The following is a 21,218-nucleotide window of genomic DNA, read 5'->3' on the forward strand; positions in this document are numbered from 1 at the left end:
CGCAGAATTTAACTGAAGATTCCAACTGAGAACACAAACTCTCCAATTGTCAGTCTCCATATGTTGTGAAACAGGGAGTTTCAGTGGCTACACATGCAGGTTTGTTGTTCATAGTGGCCCCAGCACACCACTTCCTTTTAGTACTTCCCTGAACTCCACTCATAGAAAAGTAACTCCCTGTACATCCCTGAAAAGGCATTTATCCTCCATCTGTTTTGAACTACATTTTCAACACTTGAGGAAATAGTTGCCCACATCACAGATCAGTATGGATTCACTTTTTCTTGACAAATCTAAAAAAAAGCAGTCTATATAAAACAGAAACTGTTGGAAATGTTCACTGTCGGTAGAGGGAAATCAGTGAAGCTTTCAGTTTGGACTATTTTTCTGCAATTGCCAAAATTTAAAATACATTTGGTTTTAAGCAAATACATAGATAATGTGATTGCAAAATGTGTGGGAGGTAAAAATTTGAAGTAAGGTTATTAACAGGATTACAAATATGAATGATTAATTGACATAAGAGAGATGCAAACCAAAAAGTGGTGTTAATGGTTAAAAGGAGAAACAAAATACGATGTACAAGTACCTATAACTGACAACTTCAATCACTGCAATCAATAAAACACTTGTAACATAAAATTGGTGAACTCAGTCTGAAGTTCATCCGGGTGCAAAATCTGCATAACTGAAAGTTGAGGTGTTGCTCCATGGGATACAGACTAGTTATTAGGAACAAATTAACAACAGATCATTAAGGCAATACTTCCTTTAGAACAATGAGAGGGAGAAGATGTATTTGAAGGTAGCATCATCGTAAAGGTTGTGGGAATAACAGAGAATGATCTTTAGAATGCAGAGGATGGAAAAATTCAACTGAAGGATAAAAGGAATCCATTTATGGTTCTAAGAAGAGGGAAGACAGAGAGCAAAAGTGTTGGAAAAAGAACAGACATGGACCAGGGTTCAATCAACCATTCTGTAAAGTCATCTTTAAGAAATATATTAAAAGCATCAGTGTGGAAAATCACACCATTAGAACATAGACTAAGAAAAAAATGTGAATGTTTCTTGTGAAAATCAAGTTCATCCAGCTCATGCTCGCTGCTTAACCTTTTCAGGACTGCACTGACTCTCCAGGCACTTCAAGCCTAGTCAGCTAGTCTAGGAAAAATCTGGATCTTGTCTTGATGGTTTTACAACCTCAAATTGTTGATACAAAAGGGCCTTCAGAGACCACTGATCCAAAATCAGTTCCACTGAACTGGATTTGAGACTCAAGCAGCTTTAAGTCAGTTTATAATTTTGAATAGAAATTACAAAAAAAAGTAAAGGTAATGAGAAAACAGGAGAAATAAGACAAAATTGCTAGAAGTTAATTGCTGGTTAATTTTAAATTTGCTTGCAGAGAACTGCTTAATGTACGTCAATTCAAACATTTTAATTAATTTATTACCAAAGTATACATTTACAGGAAGAAAAACCTTGATTAATGTCAGGCTCACTCCAACCTGGAGATCCCCAGAAATTTCATGAGTGACATAACTAGAAGCAGTGCAACTTTTAGAAAGGAGTGTTTCAATTAAAGTGTACACACCCTTTCACAACACACCAAACTAAATGTCATTCAAAAACCCCTCTGTTATTTTTTCTTCTTTCTCTGCACTTCCCCAAAAGTTAAAAACTCACATTAAGTGCAGTTTCGGCGTCACTATGCTGGATCAGGAGTGGTGATGGGCTCGATATCTTGTTAGTGATTGTGCTGAGTAAGAAATCCATAGATCCATAGGGTGCTAAAACAGACACTTGGGTCCAGTGAGCCCACAACAACCACCAAGTATCCATTCTCCTCATATTCACATGAACTCCCACCATTTTCTTCCACTTGTCTACACACTACAGGAACTGAGGGAAGAGGTTGTTGGGGCTTTAGCCATAGAACTCATCCAGATGATTGGAGGTGGCAAATGTTATTCCTTTGTTCAAGAAGTGTAATAGGGATAACCCTGGGAATTATAGACCAGTGAGTCTTACATCAGTGATGGGTAAACTATTGGAGAGAATTTTTTAATTCCACAATTTATTTAATTGAATGTAAACGACCCAGCTCATGTAATGGAATGTGAACTCTAGCATATTACACCACGCCCCCTGATTGCTAGCCTTGTACTTCAATCCAAAACAAATTGATTCATCTGACACCACAGTACACCAGCATGTTTTCTGAGAGGTTGCATTGTTACGCCTAAAGAGAGCTGAAAAAGGTTCCCAACTAGTATGATAAATAATAGAAGAAAGACCAGCTCATAAAACAATTCTCCTGATTTCAATCCCACGATAAACAGGAGTTCATCAACTGTCAAAAATATACAGCTCTGAGACATGAGAAATGTAACCACAATTTTGATCCTCACTCAATCATAACTGGAGCACAGAATTACATGAAATAACAACATGAGCTTTGAGGAGAACAGTCCACAAAAATCATGTTTAGAGTAAAAATTTTCCAATTACCTACCCGTCACTTCCCTGGCTGAATGAATAATTGTAACATTGTCACTTCTATGCCAAACCTTAAAAAATCTGGAACATCAGCTTTGCAAAACTGTACTTGTTGTTTTGTGTTCAGTCTGAATTGCTGCATTAAGTAATGACAAACACTTTTCCAAGAGCAAAAATTTATACCACATTTATATTAGATTCTTAGTCAACCACAATCCTGATCCAAACACAATATTTCATAAGATTCAAGAGTCAATTCGGTAAGGCCTGAACTTGCCAGCAAATTCCTGAGGAAGTTTGAAGAGAAGCAAATATTTAGCAACTTAAAACAGTTTTTTTCCTGGCTTTGAGTCAGGCAAAGCAACACACACAAAATGCTGGAGGAACTCAGCAGGTCAGGCAGCATTTATGGAAAAGAGTAAACAGTCAACATTTCAGGCCAAGACACTTCTTCAGAATTGCTTAGGGAATGCCTGTCTGACTCAAGAAACACACCTAAAACATGCAGGATTCTACCAGCCACCAATCAACACGTAATCCACATAATCCAACTTCCACTGTGATTAGCTTCATCCCCAAAATGTTCAGAATAACAGGATATGAACCTAGAACACTTTCATTGCCAATGAACATGTTGGAAAGAAAAACAGAAATATTGGGGCCAATTACAAATTTACACAGCTACAAGAGGAAGTCTAGGCAGCATTTTGTATGTCTTAATAGTTACACACCAAAGCTCAAAGCTCAACGCTTCTTTGTGGATTCCAGACCTAATCAGTTCCCCTCTACCACCACTCTGCTCCGTCTAACGGAATTAGTCCTTACTCTTAATAATTTCTCCTTTGGCTCCTCCCACTTCCTCCAAACTAAAGGTGTAGCTATGGGCACCCATATGGGCCCTAGCTATGCCTGCCTTTTTGTTGGCTTTGTGGAACAATCCATGTTCCATGCCTATTCTGGTATCTGTCCCCCACTTTTCCTTCGCTACATCGACGACTGCATTGGCGCTGCTTCCTGCACGCATGCAGAGCTCGTTAACTTTATTAACTTTGCCTCCAACTTTCACCCGGCCCTCAAGTTTACCTGGTCCATTTCCGACACCTCCATCCCCTTTCTAGATCTTTCTGTCTCTGTCTCTAGAGACAGCTTATCCACTGATGTCTACTATAAGCCTACTGACTCTCACAGCTATCTGGACTTCTCACCCTGTCTCTTGCAAAAACGCCATCCCCTTCTCGCAATTCCTCCGTCTCCGCCACATCTGCTCTCAGGATGAGGCTTTTCATTCTAGGACGAGGGAGATGTCTTCCTTTTTTAAAGAAAGAGGCTTCCCTTCCTCCACTATCAACTCTGCTCTTAAACGCATCTCCCCCATTTCACGTACATCTGCTCTCACTCCATCCTCCCGCCACCCCACTAGGAATAGGGTTCCCCTGGTCCTCACCTACCATCCCACCAGCCTCCGGGTCCAACATATTATTCTCCGTAACTTCCGCCACCTCCAACGGGATCCCACCACTAAGCACATCTTTCCCTCCGCCCCTCTCTCTGCATTCCGCAGGGATCGCTCCCTACGCAACTCCCTTGTCCATTCGTCCCCCCCATCCCTCCCCACTGATCTCCCTCCTGGCACTTATCCGTGTAAGCGGAACAAGTGCTACACATGCCCTTACACTTCCTCCCTTACCACCATTCAGGGCCCCAAACAGTCCTTTCAGGTGAGGCAACACTTCACCTGTGAGTCGACTGGGGTGATATACTGCGTCCGGTGCTCCTGATGTGGCCTTTTATATATTGGCGAGACCCGACACAGACTGGGAGACCGCCCTGCTGAACACCTACGCTCTGTCCGCCAGAGAAAGCAGGATCTCCCAGTGGCCACACATTTTAATTCCACATCCCATTCTGACATGTCTATCCACGGCCTCCTCTACTGTAAAGATGAAGCCACACTCAGGTTGGAGGAACAACACCTTATATTCCGTCTGGGTAGCCTCCAACCTGATGACATGAACATTGACTTCTCTAACTTCCGCTAATGCCCCACCTCCCCCTCGTACCCCATCTGTAACTTATTTTTATACACACATTCTTTCTCTCACTCTCCTTTTTCTCCCTCTGTCCCTCTGAATATACCCCTTGCCCATTCTCTGGGTCCCCCCCCCGCCTTGTCTTTCTTCCCGGACCTCCTGTCCCATGATCCTCTCATATCCCTTTTGCCTATCACCTGTCCAGCTCTTGGCTCCATCCCTCCCCCTCCTGTCTTCTCCTATCATTTTGGATCTCCCCCTCCCCCTCCAACTTTCAAATCCCTTACTCACTCTTCCTTCAGTTAGTCCTGACGAAGGGTCTCGGCCTGAAACGTCGACTGCACCTCTTCCTAGAGATGCTGCCTGGCCTGCTGCGTTCACCAGCAACTTTTATGTGTGTTGCTTGAATTTCCAGCATCTGCAGAATTCCTGTTAGTTACACACCAATCATACTTTATACATGGATCAGAAAAACTCAAATTTTAGATTGCTAAAATATGCATGCAATATTACGAAATACTTTTTAAACTGCTTGCCACTGCTATGAAATAAGATCGACAAAGTTTGTTGTTAATGTCATTACTCGCAAAACTATAAAAACAGCTAAATCATGAGTTCTACAAATGTTCTAACAACTTTAAAAAACTAACACCACAGTAAGTTCAAGACATCCAAACAATCTGTTTAACTAGCAGATGCAGCATAAACATTTCTCTACCCACAACAGAAGTAAAAATGACTTCTAAATGCTCTTAATTTCAATTGTTTTCATATTTTATAAATAATTTTAAGGCAAAATGTATATGAAGCTATCAACTCTCACATCAATGTTGGTCTTGATACTTCCATGTGCAAATACTCGACTTCTTCACTTGCAGACCCAGTCAGTTTGGATTGGCAACATCTCCTCTACAATCTCCATCAGCACAAATGCAACACAATGACATCATTTTATCAGAGGATCTGTACTGATACCAGCATGTAAGTGCCATCACGAAGACGGCACGGCAGCACCTCATCTTTCTTAGAAGTCTACACAAATTTGGCAAGCCATCTGAAAATTTGACAAATTTCTATAGATGCAAAGTAGAGAGTATCCTGACTGCTTGCATCACGGCTTGGTATGGAAACACCGATGACATGGAACGGAAAAGCCTACAAAAAGTGATAGATAATTATGGGGAGGGCAAAGCCCTCCCCATAATTGAACACATCTGGAAGGAGCACTGCCACAAGAAAACAGTATCCATCATTAAGAATCTCCATCACCTAAGCCATGCTCTCTTCTCACTGTTGCCATTGGGCAGGAGGCTCAGAAGCCTTTGGCCCCAACATCAGCAGGTTCACCCCTCAACCTCAAGCTCCTGAACCAGCATGGATATTTCACTCACCTCAACAGTGAACTGATTCCACAACCTACGGACTCACTTGCAATGGCTCAACAACTCATGTTCTCAACATTAATTATTTATTTGTGATTTTTTTTGATTTGCAGTTTGTCTTATTTTGTACAATGGCTGTTTGTTAGTCTTTGTGTTTAGTTTTTCATTGATTCTATTGTATTTTTTCATTCTACTATGAATGTCTGCAAGAAAATCAATTTCAGGAGAACATATGGTGGCATATACTGCACATACTTTGATCATAAATTTACTTTAAATTTGAACACAAAAAGCTGTTCATAAAAGTATTAAGCACATGCTTGCTCTGTCTCTCCGGTTTGAGATAATAATATAAAATCCAGCAATTGCTTGCTAGGATTTTAAAATTTTTTAAATTACATTCACCTGCTATGGATTGAATTTAGCATTGTTTTCCCCCTCCTACTTCATACAAGGACTTTTAACACAGAATACCACAACAAAATCATGCTGGCACTGAGGCAAATTCCCACTAATGCCTTTCAACTAACTGTCTGTCGCATTTGCCATTCAAGGACCCTCCTGTTCTTATCCCTTGTGAACCACCACCTGTTATTTCTGCCCCATTTCTTTATGTTCATGTTTTCACTTACTCCTATCCTTCCTCATTCATTATCTTTAACCCCTCAGAAACTCCTGCAGTTGAGTTAACTTTAATTATTATTATTCAATAGCCAGAATTGTCAATGACCCCCAACCCTGTTGTCATGCAGTTCATTTTTTTTTACTGTTCGCTCATCAAATATGGACATCACTGGCATAATCAGGAAGAGGCATAACTAATTTTAAACTGAGTGACTTTCTAGGTAACTATACTATTGTTAATCTGGATTCATGCAATTTCAACCAAGTAAAGATTCATGAATAAAATTCTACAAAACTTATAGTTTATTGGACTTTATTACCAATACAGGTTGAGTATCCTTTATATGAAATACTTGGGGCCAGAAGAGTTTTGCATTTTGGAGTTTGGAATATACAATGAGATAGATTGGGATTGCTATCATTTCCAACTCTGAATGTATGTGCTACCAGTAAGCAGTCTTTGTTATACACTCGTTCATCACACATGTGTACTTAACAGCAAAAGCTATTGCATACCATTAATATAATGAAAATATAATGCGTGAGGGTAACAAAAGCAGCTCAGCAGCATTGGGGAAATTCAAGTGGAAAATCAACCTGTCAGTGAACCACGTCAGAACAAACCCCTGTTCAAACCGTATGACATTTCTATTTGAGATCCTGAGGAAGGAGTATCAGCACTTATAATTACTTCACTGGTAATTAATTTCTTTGAAATGCTCTGAAAATGACATAAAAAGGACTGGATTAATACCATCACTACCCAAATTGACACAGAAACAAACAAGTCACAAGAATAAACACAGCATTAAAGGATTGATGATGGAATAAGTTCCTTTTCATCAGACACAATACTGGGACAGAAAACATTTACACCAATCACCCAATCAGAATGACATGATGTCCTTGCAGAGCAGACCTAAAGAAATGAAAGCAAAATCTCTAGGAAAGAAGCAAATGCTTTGAGCTATCAAGAACCCACAGGCTTAAAAACCAGGAAAGTGGTGATTGTTCAACTTGAAAGATTTATTTGCAAAAAACAAACCTAAATATAAACAAAATAAGTAAAATGAACATAAAACAGAATTAATTAAAAAACATTAATAATTATGGAATAAATATATTCCAAAAGTCATCCAACATCTTAAAAAAAATTATGAGACTTGATAGTTAATCAAATGTGGTTGACAATGTTTTAGAAGAAGAATCCGATGCATGAATGGCAAACTTTCAGAACACTTACCACATGGAGGTACAAAAGTCCACTTTTTCTGGGGCTTCAGCTCGTACACTGGTGGGTCTCTACGGTGATAACACCTTTGACCTGACTTCACCAGCATGTGCAAATGTGGACAAGGCTCTTAAAGTTGTCTCTGATCTTTTAAGACTTTGCTTGACCTTGTCACTATATCAGAGATTTGGCCTTCACAGAACATAGCTATTTTTGGGTTGGTCAAAGAATGTAGCCCTCATTATCTGAGCTTGAGGCACGCACTTCTTGTATATCAGCCAGAGAAGACTGCCTGTATCCAATTATATTTGTGTGAACTATGCGTGAGATATGCTTGCTAAAGTCAACAGAAGCTTTGCTGATTTCTGCACCATTTGCATTAAGGCTAAATTAACACTTAAGAGCTCCTTTGGCAGAGAGCCATTTGTCAACAGACCTTGTGGATACCATTCCTACTAACCATGTCGAAGTTTCTTATACAGGTCAACAAATGCTGCATCAAGAGGTGCCTGTTAATCATGTTGACAACAGTTGCCATGGGAAACTACAGAATAACCTAAGCAGGAGGGAGCTCAAAACGAATAAGTTGTGTGAAACACAATATTACACAGTAAAATCAAAAGTATATAGACCGTGCAAGCATTCAATAATTATCTCTCCTTTTAAATTCCTGTCCAGTCAGGTTAGTTTATTCGGTAAACCATCTATTTAAACAGCAAGGAAAAAAAACAAGCCACAGCAACTTCTCTCTGTAAGAATTAGGGTATTTCATGAGAAAAGGAGGAAAGTTGCAAATGAATTTGTACAAATCCAAGACATATGCAGCACAGTGGTAACAAAGTTTAATTTATTACTTACAACTAACAGTGTCCTTTTGTCATCAGACGCAGACTTTTATTAAGCAGAGATGAAAGATGCAACATTTGGTCACTTATTGGAGCAAATATAGGTTTTGGCATTAGGTAACAGCTCACACTGGCAAATGACTCACACAACAAAAAGTGATATTTAGAACCATCCTAAGAGCAAGAAACCAAGTCATGGTCCTACTATACACACTCCTCATACTACCTCAACTGCGGGTTTATTTTCCCACCAATCAAAATCTTTGCAAGCCCAAGCATAAAATTTAAGCAAACAGATTGATTTCTCTTTAGAACTAGAATAATGCTCCGCATAGATCTTCAAATCTATCACATACTCACACAACATACTTGCATGGAAACTACTGTACATGGAGCATTTCAGATTTAATTTTCAGAACATAGCAGGCAGACCTAGTTAAGCACTTTTGCAGTATCTTCTCATTTGTATGCCATCATGTACTGAATGTTTCTGATTAGTGAAAAACTCGTACTGTTGTTAGCTTATCAGCTGATAAGCCTTCCTTAAGATAAAATTCTTTTTCTAAAGCAAACCAAGTAAGTAACTTCAATGTAGTTTTCAAAGAGGAGCACGCAAACCTTCTTGGCATGTCAAGAAAGGCCTCAATAGAGTGGAGAGGATGTTTCCTATGGTGGGGGAGTCTAAGACCAAAGAACAGTGTCAGAATACAGGGACATCAAAGTACGGAGATGAGGAATTTCTTTAGCCAGACAGTGGTGAATCTGCAGAATTCACTGCCACAGGGAGCTGTGGAGGCCAAGTCATTGGTTATATTTAAGGCAGAGGTTGATAGATTCTTCGTTAGTCTGGGCATGAAGGAATATGGGGAGAAGGCAAGAGACTGGGGCTGAGAGGGAAATGGATCCAGCTTTGATGAAATGGCAAAGCAGACTCAATGCACCAAATGGCCTAATTTTGCTCCTATATCTTATGGTTTAATGTATTAATATCTGATTTACACGACTAGATTGTTGCAAAATAGCAACAAACTCATACTGGGGTATTGACTTTTGGTCCAAATACTGAGTCATAGTTTTGAAAACTGCAGTGTCTTGAAGGCTGCATACTTCTCCAGATTTAAACCTTGGAAAAATACAATCTTGCTGTTATGGCCCGGACAAGCTGGCCTTCACCTATAGACAGAAACAGGCACTTCCAAAAATTGAGACATTTTTCACAAACCCAATCAATTGAAAACAGCAAATGAAATACTACTATTATAGAAAAAGAGGGTAGAATTAAAATATTTAACTGTGGATAGCGAAAAATCATCAGTAGCGGACTTTACAGCAAACTAATCTTCAGTACTGACCAGATGAGTAATGTGTGATATACATGATACAAAATTAATCAAATAACCTCAACTTAACAGGATATCCCATTGAAATCAACGGACACAAGACACTTACCAAAATTCTTCAAACCATGTGGTGTTTAAAGGAAGTGGAGATAATTAATGCTTCATAAATAGGCAAGTACACTAAAAACAAAATACCACTTGAAACCTCAGCCAAAACCTTTCTTCAAGTGAAGGACAAATGGATGCTCTGTAGCAAACTGAACAGATGGACCAAGATCAGTGAACACAGCTGTTTATTCAAAATGGATTTCCAAAATACAGCAACAGGAACACACTTATCCTTCTTCCTTTATCCTCTTCTAATATATATTTGATGTAAAATACTCACTGCATCTTTAGCAACCACGTTAATTCTAACCATCACATTTCATGGTCAGACAGACGTGTCTTTTACCATCTGTCATGATTAAAATTCTCTCCAAAACCAATGCAGCACATGATTGAATAGCAGACATTATCAGTTATATTCCTCATTCAAAACAGAACTGTGCATGATTTTTAAATGCTAGATTTAATCACAAGACTCAAATGAGAAATGGAACTATAACATCTTAATATTTAAACACTTTTGCTTGAACTACAGTCCAAGCAATATAGATAATACAGGTCGACCTTCACTAATCCAGCACCATTGGGACCTGAGGAGTGCCGGATTAGTGAAAATGCTGAATTACAGAAGGATTACATTAAGCATAATCAGTGCTGGTTTATCGAAGGAACCGGATTACAGGTAGTCGGATTAGTGAAGGTTGACCTGTATTAATTAATTCAAAATTCAAAGTAAATTTATTGTCAAAGTACATGTATGTCACCACATACAACCCTGAGATTTGTTTTCTTGCAGGCATACTCAGTAAATCCAAGAACCATAAGAGGATCAATGATGTGGACAAACAACCAATGTGCAAAAGACAACAAACTGCAAATACAGAAGTTAAGAAATGATAAATACAGTAAATAAGCAATAACTACCAAGAACATAGATGAAGAGTCCTTGAAAGTGAGTCATAGGTCATGGGAATATTTCAATGATGGAACAAGTGAAATTGAGTGGAACTATCCCCTTTGGTTCAATAGCCTTGTGATTGAGGGGTAATAACTGTTCCTGAACCTGGTGCTGAGAGTCCTGAGGCTCCTGTACCTTCTTCCTGACGGTGGCAGTAAAAAGAAGGCACCTTCTGGGTGGTAGGAGGTCCCTAATGAGGGATGCTGCTTTCCTGTGACATTGCTTCATATAGATGTGCTCAATAGTGGGAGAAGCTTTACCCGTGGTGGACTGGGATTTTCCACTCAAGGGCATTGGTGATTCCATATCAGGCTGTGATGCCGTCAGTCAATATATTCTCACCACATATCTACAGAAATTTGTCAACATCTCTCTGGAATAGTCTAGTATCCCCTTGCTTTTCAAGGCAGCAGCCATCATTCCAGTGCCAAAGGAGGTTATAGGAACCTGTCACCTGGTGGCATTAATCATCAACCATTATGAAATGCTTTGAGTGGCTGGTCATGGAGTACATTAAAGCTTTACTCTCAACTACATTGGAACCTGTTCAAAGTAACAGACACAATATGCTGGAGGAACTCAGCAGGTCAGGCAGCATCTATGAAAAAGAGTAAATAGTTGACATTTTGGGCCAAGACCCTTAATCAGTCATGATGAAAGGACTCAGCTGAAACATCAGCCTGACCTGCTGAGTTCCTCCATCATACCGTGCGTTGCTTTGGATTTCCAGCATCTGCAGATTTTCTTGTGTTTGTGGTTGGATCCTTTACAGTTTTCTTATTGCTCAAATTAATGCACTGATGATGCAATAGCCTCTGCCCTCCACCCTCTCCTGTCCCACCTGGAAAATGGGGTCCCGTATGCCAGGCTGCTATTTATAGACTTCAGATTGGTATTTAACATCATCATACCCCAGAAACTGGTGGGAAAACTTCCCTTACTGGGTCACAACACCTCCCTCTGCAACTGTATCCTGGACTTCTTAACAGAAAGGCCATAGTCAGTCCACGTGAGCAGCAACATCTCTAGTCCTATTACACTGAGCACCGGCGCTCCCCAGGGCTGTGTACTCGGCCCACTTCTGTTCACACTGCTGACACGTGACTGTGTCACAGGATTCAGCTCAACCGTGTCATCAGTTTGTGGATGACACATCAGTGGTTGGCCTCATCAACAATGATGATGAGAAAGAGTACAGAGAGGAAGTGGAAAAGCAGGTGGGCTAGTGTGAGAAGAACAACCCAAGTTTGAATGTGGAGAAGACCAAGGAAATGATTGTGAACTTCAGGAAGGTACCGAGGAGCCATCCCCCTCTAAGAAAACATGGTTCCTCCATAGAGAGTTAAGTGCACTAAATTCCTGGGAGTTCACATCACGGATGACCTTACCTAGTCCCTTAATATCACCTTCTTGAACAGAAGGGCACAGCAGCACCTCCACTTCCTAAGGAGATTGAGACAACTGACAGTCCCCTGTCACCACCTCATCTTAACTGAATTTTATAGGAATGCCACTGAGAGCATCATGACAAGTTTCATCTCCATCTCATATGAGAGCAGCAGAGCATCAGACCAGAAATCCTTACAAAGGACTGTGAGAACAGCCTAGATGATCATAGGGGTCTCCCTAACATCCATCGGGGACATTTATCAGGCACACTGTGTATGCAGGGCCCTTAGTATTACTAAGGATCCCACCCACCTATCCAACACCATCTTTGACTTTCTACCATTAGGCAGGAGATGCCAATGCATAAAAACAAGAATGCTCAGGATGGGAAACTGTTTCTTCCCTCAGGCCATTAGGCTTCTGAACTCCCTGTCATATCACATTCGAAGTATCGTTGCCTAATACATTCTGTACCCTACAATATTTAATTTATGCACTTTAGTTTGTCTATTTATGAGTAATTTATGAGTAATTCATCTGTAGATTTTATCCTTACTTTCATAAGTTATTGTGTTATATGGTTTGGAGAAACGTCTCATTTGACAGCATACATGTATATAGTTAAATGACAACAAACGTGACTTGACACGTCAAAGTTTTAAATGCTATGCCAAATCTGCAAACTAAGGAAGTAGAGGTGCTGCCGTATTCACTTCATAATTGCAGTTATGTGCTGAGCCCAAGACTGGTCCTCTGAAATGATTACACTGAAGAATTTAAAATTGCTTCCCCGTCCACCTTTGATCACCTGACGAGGACTGACTCATGGACATCCGATTTCCTCCTCCTGAAGTCAATAATCAGCTCCTTGGTCTTGCTGATACTGAGTGAGAGATTGTAATTGGGGCACCAATCAGCCAAATTTTCAATCTACCGCCTACATACTGCCTTGTCACCAGCTTTGACTGAAGAGAATGTGGCTTAGATGGTGGGAGTTCTTCATGATGAATGCTGGCTTTTTGTGGCAGTGCTCCTTGCAGATGTGCTCAGTTAAGGGGAGGGTTTTGCCTGTGTGGAATGGACTGTATCCACCACTCCATGTAAGGTTTTCCATTCCATGGCATCATTGTTTCCATACCAGGCTGTGATGCAAGTAGTCAGGATACTCTCCACTTTGCATCTACAGAAGTTTCTCAAAGTTTCAGATGACTTGCCGAATTTGTGTAGACTTCTAAGAAAGATGAGGTGCTGCCGTGCCGTCTTTGTGATGGCACTTACATGCTGGTATCAGTACAGATCCTCTGATATAATAATGGCAAGGAATTTAAAGCTACTGACCCTCTCCACCTCCAAATCCTGATCCTCTGATGAGTACTGGCTCAATGACTTCCAACCTCCTCCTCTTGTAGTCAATAATCAATTGACTTTGCTGACATTGAGAGAGAGGTGATTGTTGTGGCACCATTCAACCAGATTTTCAACCTCTCATCTATATGGCAATTCATCACCGCCTTTGATTTGGCCAAGAACAGGAGTATCATCAGCTAATTAGCATATAGCATCAGCGCTGTACTTAGCCACATAGTCATAAGTGTGAAATGAGTAGAGCAGCGGGCTAAGCACACAGCCTTGTGGTGCACCTGTGCTGATGGAGACCATGGAGAAAATATTGTTGCCAATCTGAACTGACTGGGATCTGCAAGTGAGGAAATTGAGGATTCAATTGCACAAGGACGTATTGTGGCCAAGGTCTTGAAGCTTATTTATTAGTTCTGAGGGGATGATGGTATTGAATGCTGAGCTGTAGTTGATAAAGAACATCCTGATGTATGCATTGTTGCTGTCCAGATGTTGCAGGATTGAATAAGGAGTCAATGAAATAGCATCTGTTGTGGACCTGTTGTGCCGGCAGGCAAAATGGAGCAGATCTAAGTTGCTACTCAGGCAGTTGTGTGCTTCATCACCAACCTCTCAAAGTACTTCATCACTGCTGATATAAGTGTTACTAGATGATAGTCGTTGAGGCAGGTTACCACATTCTTATTAGGCACCAGTATGATCGAGGCCTGCTTAAAGCAGGTGGGTACCTCAGGCTGCCTAAGTGAGTAGTTAATGATATACTCCAGCCAACTGATCAGCATAGAACTTTAGAACTCAGCCAGGATGCTTTTTGCAAGTTCACCCTTCTGAAAGATGTTCTCACATCATCCCCAGAATCTAAAATGACAGGGTTATCGGGGCCTGTGGGAATTTATGAAGGCTCCTCCATGTTTTGATGGTCAAAGCAAGCGTAGAAGGCACTGAGCTCATCTGGAAGTGAAGCCCTGTTGTCACCTATGTCGCTTGATTTCACTTTGTAAGAGGTATTAGCATTCAAGATAATACCACAGCTGTTGAGCATCCTTCATTGATTCAAGCTTAATCCAGAATTGCACTTCGCCCATGAGGTGAATTTCCAGAGATTGTACCTGGACCTCTTGCATCTTTGATCGCCAGACCTAAAGGCCTCTGATCTGGCCCTTAGCAGATCGTGAATCCCATGATTCATCCAGGGCTTCTGGTTGGTGAATATTCTGAATGATTTTGTGGGGACACACTGTTTTTATTAAGTCAGTGACAACCATGATGTATTCATTAGATCCACTGATGAGTCTTTGATCATGGCCTAGTGACCTGACTCAAAGCAATCCCATAGCCACACCTCTGCCTCCCACATTGTCCCTGTCTCTGGAGCTTCGCTCTTCAGCCTCTGCCTATCTGCAGGTAGGGCAGCCAAGTGATTAGATTTCCCAGAATGCAGTCTGAACATGGAATGGTAGGCAATCCTTATCGTAGTATAGTAGTAGTCTAGTGCGTCGGAACCTCTGGTAATTGGGCAGAGATTTCTTCAGACAAGCCTGGTTGAAGGCCCTGATTGATTTAAAATGCGTCAGGGTAGACTGTTTCTTGTTTGCTGATGTCTCAAGTGATGATTACAGTTGGCCAATGGTGGTATGTGAACTGCAGTCAGGATCATGGAGAACTCTCTTGGTAAACAGAACTGCAAATCAGCTGACTAATTTATTCGATAATTTCAAAGGTATAAAACTGAGAGTTTCAGCTGCAAGTCGTAAGCTGCAATTTCATTTGTTCTGCTAACTGCAGTTCACAAATCAACTAGAAACATACTATTGGAGTTCTTGTTGGTTCTTTCTAATGAGTTTAAAAGATAATGGAAAAGACAATTAAATGGATGTAAGATTAACTTTGAAAAATAAAACCAAGTAGTTAAATTTGAAATATCATTTTAAAATCCTCCATCAACATATGTACATCTATTAAAATAGGCATTCTTCCTTTCTCCATTATATCTAAATATTGACATAGAGGGGAAAAATATACAAAAGCCATTTATTTAAAATTAGTACTTCCCAAGAGAGCAGGAAATGATCCTGCCCATAGTCTTGAATGCAGATTTGTTTATATTTTTAAAACAATGACAGTATCTCAAAATTTGCATCTCTGTTATTTAACATACTATTGTTCTACAATATGTTGGCACATGGTTGCAACAATGCTTCAAAATCCATTGCCTAGGAGTTCAAGGTCAGCAAGTGTCAAGGATTTCAGATCTCTTAATGCTGAGATGAAGCTGTAGATTAACAGCAATCTGAAACAATTGCTGCACTGGTTTGAACAACACATCAAATGAACAGCTTTCATTTATATGATAACTTTAACACAACGAAAGGACCACATAGAGCGTCCACATGGTATCCCTACATGTCTTTATGAATGCTGATCTTACAGTCACCAATTAAACCAGTATCACAATATGGCCAATGACCTCGATCGATACACAGGGAGATCAGCGAAACACACAAATGTGCTTGACCTGAGTGTTATCCAAAAAGTAAAATATATTGAACCACAAAAAGAGCTTGTATAAAGACATATAACAAATATTTAATAGGAGCAAAACAGTGGCTCCCCAGTCTGTTTTGCAATTCACTAAAATTAAGACTCTTATCTCAGAGTCCAAACTTCCATTGCAGACTTGAATGTAATTGATCCACAGCACTAAGGGCAGAGTTGAATAATAAAGATAACCAAAAGCTTATCCACTCAAACATCTCGAAAGGAGAGGAAATAAGAGAGGTACAAACCAGTGTTCAACCTCTATGTAGATGTTACCCCTGTTCCCAGCATCAACACCCAAACAAGGACAAGTTCTCCTTTTGTTTAAACAACTTTACCTTCAATGTCTCTGTTCAATACCCAAGGGCCACCACCTTTACATCCCACCATTCCCCACCCCCCCCGTCCACACGCACACGCATTACAGGGAGAGTGCGCATATGTAATAAATAGTTACATAGTCCAAATGAACAGAACTCAACACCCAGTTTCCCATCCCATAACCTTCAATTTCCTTTATGACCACTTCTCAAATCATGACATGTTTAATTACATGCTGCCTCTCTCAGCCTCTTCCGTAAAACAGATTTCTGCTGCTCTGTCATAACTCTTACTTAATGGCATAACTATATCCTGTACTCTTCACCGTGCTGTGCTGAAAACTGTTCTTTCCTATTTTTTAAATTCCTCTTTAATATTCGTTAACCTCAGCCATTCTAATAGAAAATATCTTTATTTTTCAGAAATTTTACATAAGTTTGAATCCAAGAGGAATTTGCATGTGCCTTCTTCATTGGCTTACAATTCATCTACTGGTGCAAGTAAAGTAGCAAAGGTTGATAGGTAAATGGGACATATTAAGGGAAGTGAATTTTAAGGGATATATCAAGGCAGAGAGGTAGAAGTGTTTGTCAGGAATCTTTACAGGGATAACAAAATTCCTGAAGGAATCAATTAAAATAGTAATCTGTGAAAATACAAGAAATGCCAAAACAAAAGGAAGTGAAAGATAGCAGAGATCTGCACATGTTACAGGGCTACAAAAATGGTTGCAGAGAAAAGGATGAACAAAATCTTGGAGGAATACGAAAACAATGAATAGAAGCTGGGGAAACAGTCTGTTTGAGAATTAGTAGTAAAAATTTTAGATGTTCAAATGTACACAAAATGGAAGTTAGAAATTTGGCCAGGAGTCTTATTGATATTAAAAATAGCCTGGGTGAGGGTTCAGAAGTATTGGAATGGAATTAGGCTTGGGCAGGCATGTGGAGTTCCAGAAGCAAATACTCCTGTCAATGGAACATCTACATGTTTGAAAATTTAACTCAAGTTCAAAGCGACGCTATGAATTTGGCAGGTTTTGAGAAAACTGTCTTCAATCTTCCCACAGTCAAGCATCAAGTAAATCAATAAATCAAGGGTTGTGCAAGATGGCAGCAAAAACGAAGGGGTTGCCAGTGAAGTTGGTGGTAAAGTGAGGATGGGAATCTGTCGTAGAAATGTGAGATTTTCTGACTAAAGGCAAAGGCAGGTGTGATAGTGTCCTAAACAACATCTCTTACTTAGTTAGAGCACTTTCCAAGATGTTTCAGAAGCAAAAATCACAATTTGCAACAATAGCTTGCAGGAGGGCTCATTTGATTCAATTAGCAGGATTTGGCCCAGCAACAGAAGAAGGATAAGTTCATCTGGACAGAAAAAAGATGAGACAGATCACCCATCATTAAGCAACTGCACAATTAAATAGGCTGACATAAGCTTTTCCTTTATATTCCTGTACGTTTCCATCAGCCTAAAATAGCTTCACTCCTTGTGTTGTTCAACCAACTTCTCCTTGCTTGTTTCCCTTCTCTTCTAAAGTGTTTTACTTACTACTTGTTGAAGGTATGTTGCTCCTCCTTCAATTGTACATATGGTAAGTACACTGCTAAAATACGAATTAATTAACTTGCAGGTGACAGGCTTGTGCACATTGGTACCATATATTCATGCAAACGGATTCAAATGTGACAAGAGACACCTCCTTCACTTGGCAACAGCCTGGAATGGAATTTATTAGTTCATTGTGATTTTGAGCTTCTCTCTCAATTTGGCTGGGAAAATAGTCTTAAGTTTTGACATGAAGATTCTGTGCACCTCTAGGAACTATCTTAAATTTTCGATAGCTTAGTATGATGAGATTTCACTGCCTTATAAGGAGATTACTGGGGGGCAGCAACTTAAAACAACAGTTCAAAATTAAACTTGGCCATTCCTGTTCCTAATTACAATAACTTTCAGGTAAAGACAGAAAAGACCCAGCGAGAAGAAAAGCATCAAAATTATTCCATTAGCTGGCTTTACCCAAAGCAAATGAATGGCAGAGAATATCCCTGGGTACATAAATGGTTAAAAAACAAAATTTCTTTAGAAAATGAAATGATCTATTATAAGATAGTGTATAAGATGATGAGAGGCATTGATCGTGTGGATAGTCAGAGGCATTTTCCCAGGGCTGAAATGGTTGCCACAAGAGGACGCAGGTTTAGGGTGCTGGGGAGTAGGTACAGAGGAGATGTCAAGGGTAAGTTTTTTACTCAGAGAGTGGTGAGTGCGTGGAATGGACTGCCGGCAACAGTGGTGGAGGCGGATACGATAGGGTCTTTTAAGAGACTTTTGGATAGGTACATGGAGCTCAGAAAAACAGAGGGCTATAGGTAAGCCTAGTAATTTCTAAGGTAGGGACATGTTCGGCACAACATTGTGGGCCAAAGGGCCTGTATTGTGCTGTAGGTTTTCTATGTTTCTATTTACTCCTGAAATATGAGTATAATTGAGAATGCTCATAAAGGTGATTGTGAACTGCTGTCTTCAACGATTGGCGGTGAAAGTACTTCCAGTGTTTGATTAGAAATCCCAAGGTTCTGGCCAATCTATGATGAAAATATAGTTGTATTTCTAAGTTCTGGGTTAACGATAAACAGGAGTATAAAGGTGATGGCATTCCCTTCTTGTCAGTGTACGGCTAATGACTTGAAATCTCTTAATTTTAAGCAAATCTTGTGGAGCTTTATTTCTGTTTTATTTTACAAAGCCTGGAAGTGGTTTTCCTGTTTGGAAAAAGAGTTTCGAGGAATTTCCTATAGGTATTACAACTAACTGACTGGATAACAGGAAAGGGAAGGTTAACATCCTGCATAAAGGTGGCGTTGTGAGTTACAAAAAGGGCTGGAAATGATATCACTAATGGGCTTGAGAATATGTTATATTTAGAATGAAAGAGTATTTTGTTGAGCAGAATACATTGTTGATAGCTCAAGGAGATGACAGATTTAGATGCACCATCTTTGGCTACTGATGGGGAACAGACATGAAGCCCCCATTAAGAGTATCTGTATACCAGAACAGCAATACGTTTAAAAACTGGGATTCAGTTCCATTGGGAAATGATGCTCAATCAGCTACTGTATAGAATTTTCTATATGTCTATATCTCTGCATTCTAACTACTAGTCACCCAAGCACAAAAAACAGGTATATAAACCAAGCTATAATTAAGAACTTGAAAATTTTAAATATAATTTTTAACTGAAATGATCAGACAAAAGCTTGTGCACATCTTTATGACAGGGAATTCTTGCTGGCATGGTCATTTGGTGTTCATTTAAAAATCAAAGGGAATTTTCTGCTATGGAGAAGATTTCTTTTTTAAGCAATATTTTGTGCTAATTATAGCAGCTTGTTGTAAATACTCAGCTGATCAGGTAGCATCATTCGAAAGAAAAAAAACAATCAACATTTCAAGTTGATTACTCATCAGAATCTTACTGAAGATCATCAATCAAAATATTAACTGTTTCTCAACAGATGCTGACTGTCTTGCTGTGTATCCCCAGCACTCTTTTTATTTCAGAGTTTCAGAATATGCCAATTACTTTAATGACATCTTATTTTGGAGTAGACCACATTGTACTCGTTGCCTGTAATGCCACATGTATTATTAGTATGCAAATGAACAGTTTTATGCTTTCAATACATGGTTCTTGAGATGAAAGATCAACATTGAGATACAGAGTACAGTGCTTGGCAACAGCACTAATAAATTGTGCTACACAGAGCAGTACTGTAGCTTCATGTTCAATTCATCTTCAGAGCTTTGATGAATCATTGTTATAATTTATCAGGCATGTTCCTGATCATTATTTTAAATAATATTATCATGACAGAGGGGCTGAAGGAGAAACTCACAGCCCCATCTAGCTATCCTAATTGGAACTGTGTTATTATAGATACTAAGTGTTGTGGCTTAATGCCAAATAAGTTACTGATGTTAGTTACTTTGATCGAAAACATAAAGTGGCAACTTGGCCAAGTAATCAAACAGTTCCTGCAGAATTAAGTCCAGGTGAAGGAACTTGGATTTCTGGCACAGGAGGAAAAGTTCTTCCTTCGTTCCCACCACTGACTTATTCTTGGAGATCAACTTCCAATGCCTTACTTCAGCAACCGCTTCTTATATTGCGAGATGAGCAACAGGCAACCAAATACATTTGCCACATTTACAGTCAAATTCGTAGTGATCCGGCAAGCCCTCTGAAGCCAAACCTGAGCAGTATCTCCTAACCCCTGTATAAGCTGACAGCCCTCTGCTGATGAGGGTGAAGCAGGAATGATTGAAGTGACTAGCAGAGTGGGACTCCGGAAACAATCAGTGTGACTGAGATACGGAATAAGAGGTTGCAGGCCATAATTAAACCTAAGCTCTGGGATGCAGTGGAGTTTCCGTGTGGTAGACAACTCTGCCTCTTCAAAACACAATGAGGGAGGGGAAAGGATGTCATGCTTTGTTTGAAATCCAGGAATGGTAAGGAAGTGTGTATCTATATTAAACAATCGCCTAATTAAAAGCAATGTGGATCCCTGTCTGCTAATTA

At 39.8% G+C, this 21,218-nt stretch overlaps 1 protein-coding gene across 2 annotated transcripts in view; it reads right to left on the reverse strand.

The window, feature by feature from the left end:
• The window catches only part of rasal2 (RAS protein activator like 2), a 406,620-nt gene that overhangs the window by 346,700 nt on the left and 38,702 nt on the right, over positions 1-21,218 (reverse strand). The window lies entirely within an intron of this gene.

Source organism: Mobula birostris, chromosome 12, assembly GCF_030028105.1.
Source record: "Mobula birostris isolate sMobBir1 chromosome 12, sMobBir1.hap1, whole genome shotgun sequence".
NCBI classification, from domain to species: Eukaryota; Metazoa; Chordata; class Chondrichthyes; order Myliobatiformes; family Myliobatidae; genus Mobula; species Mobula birostris.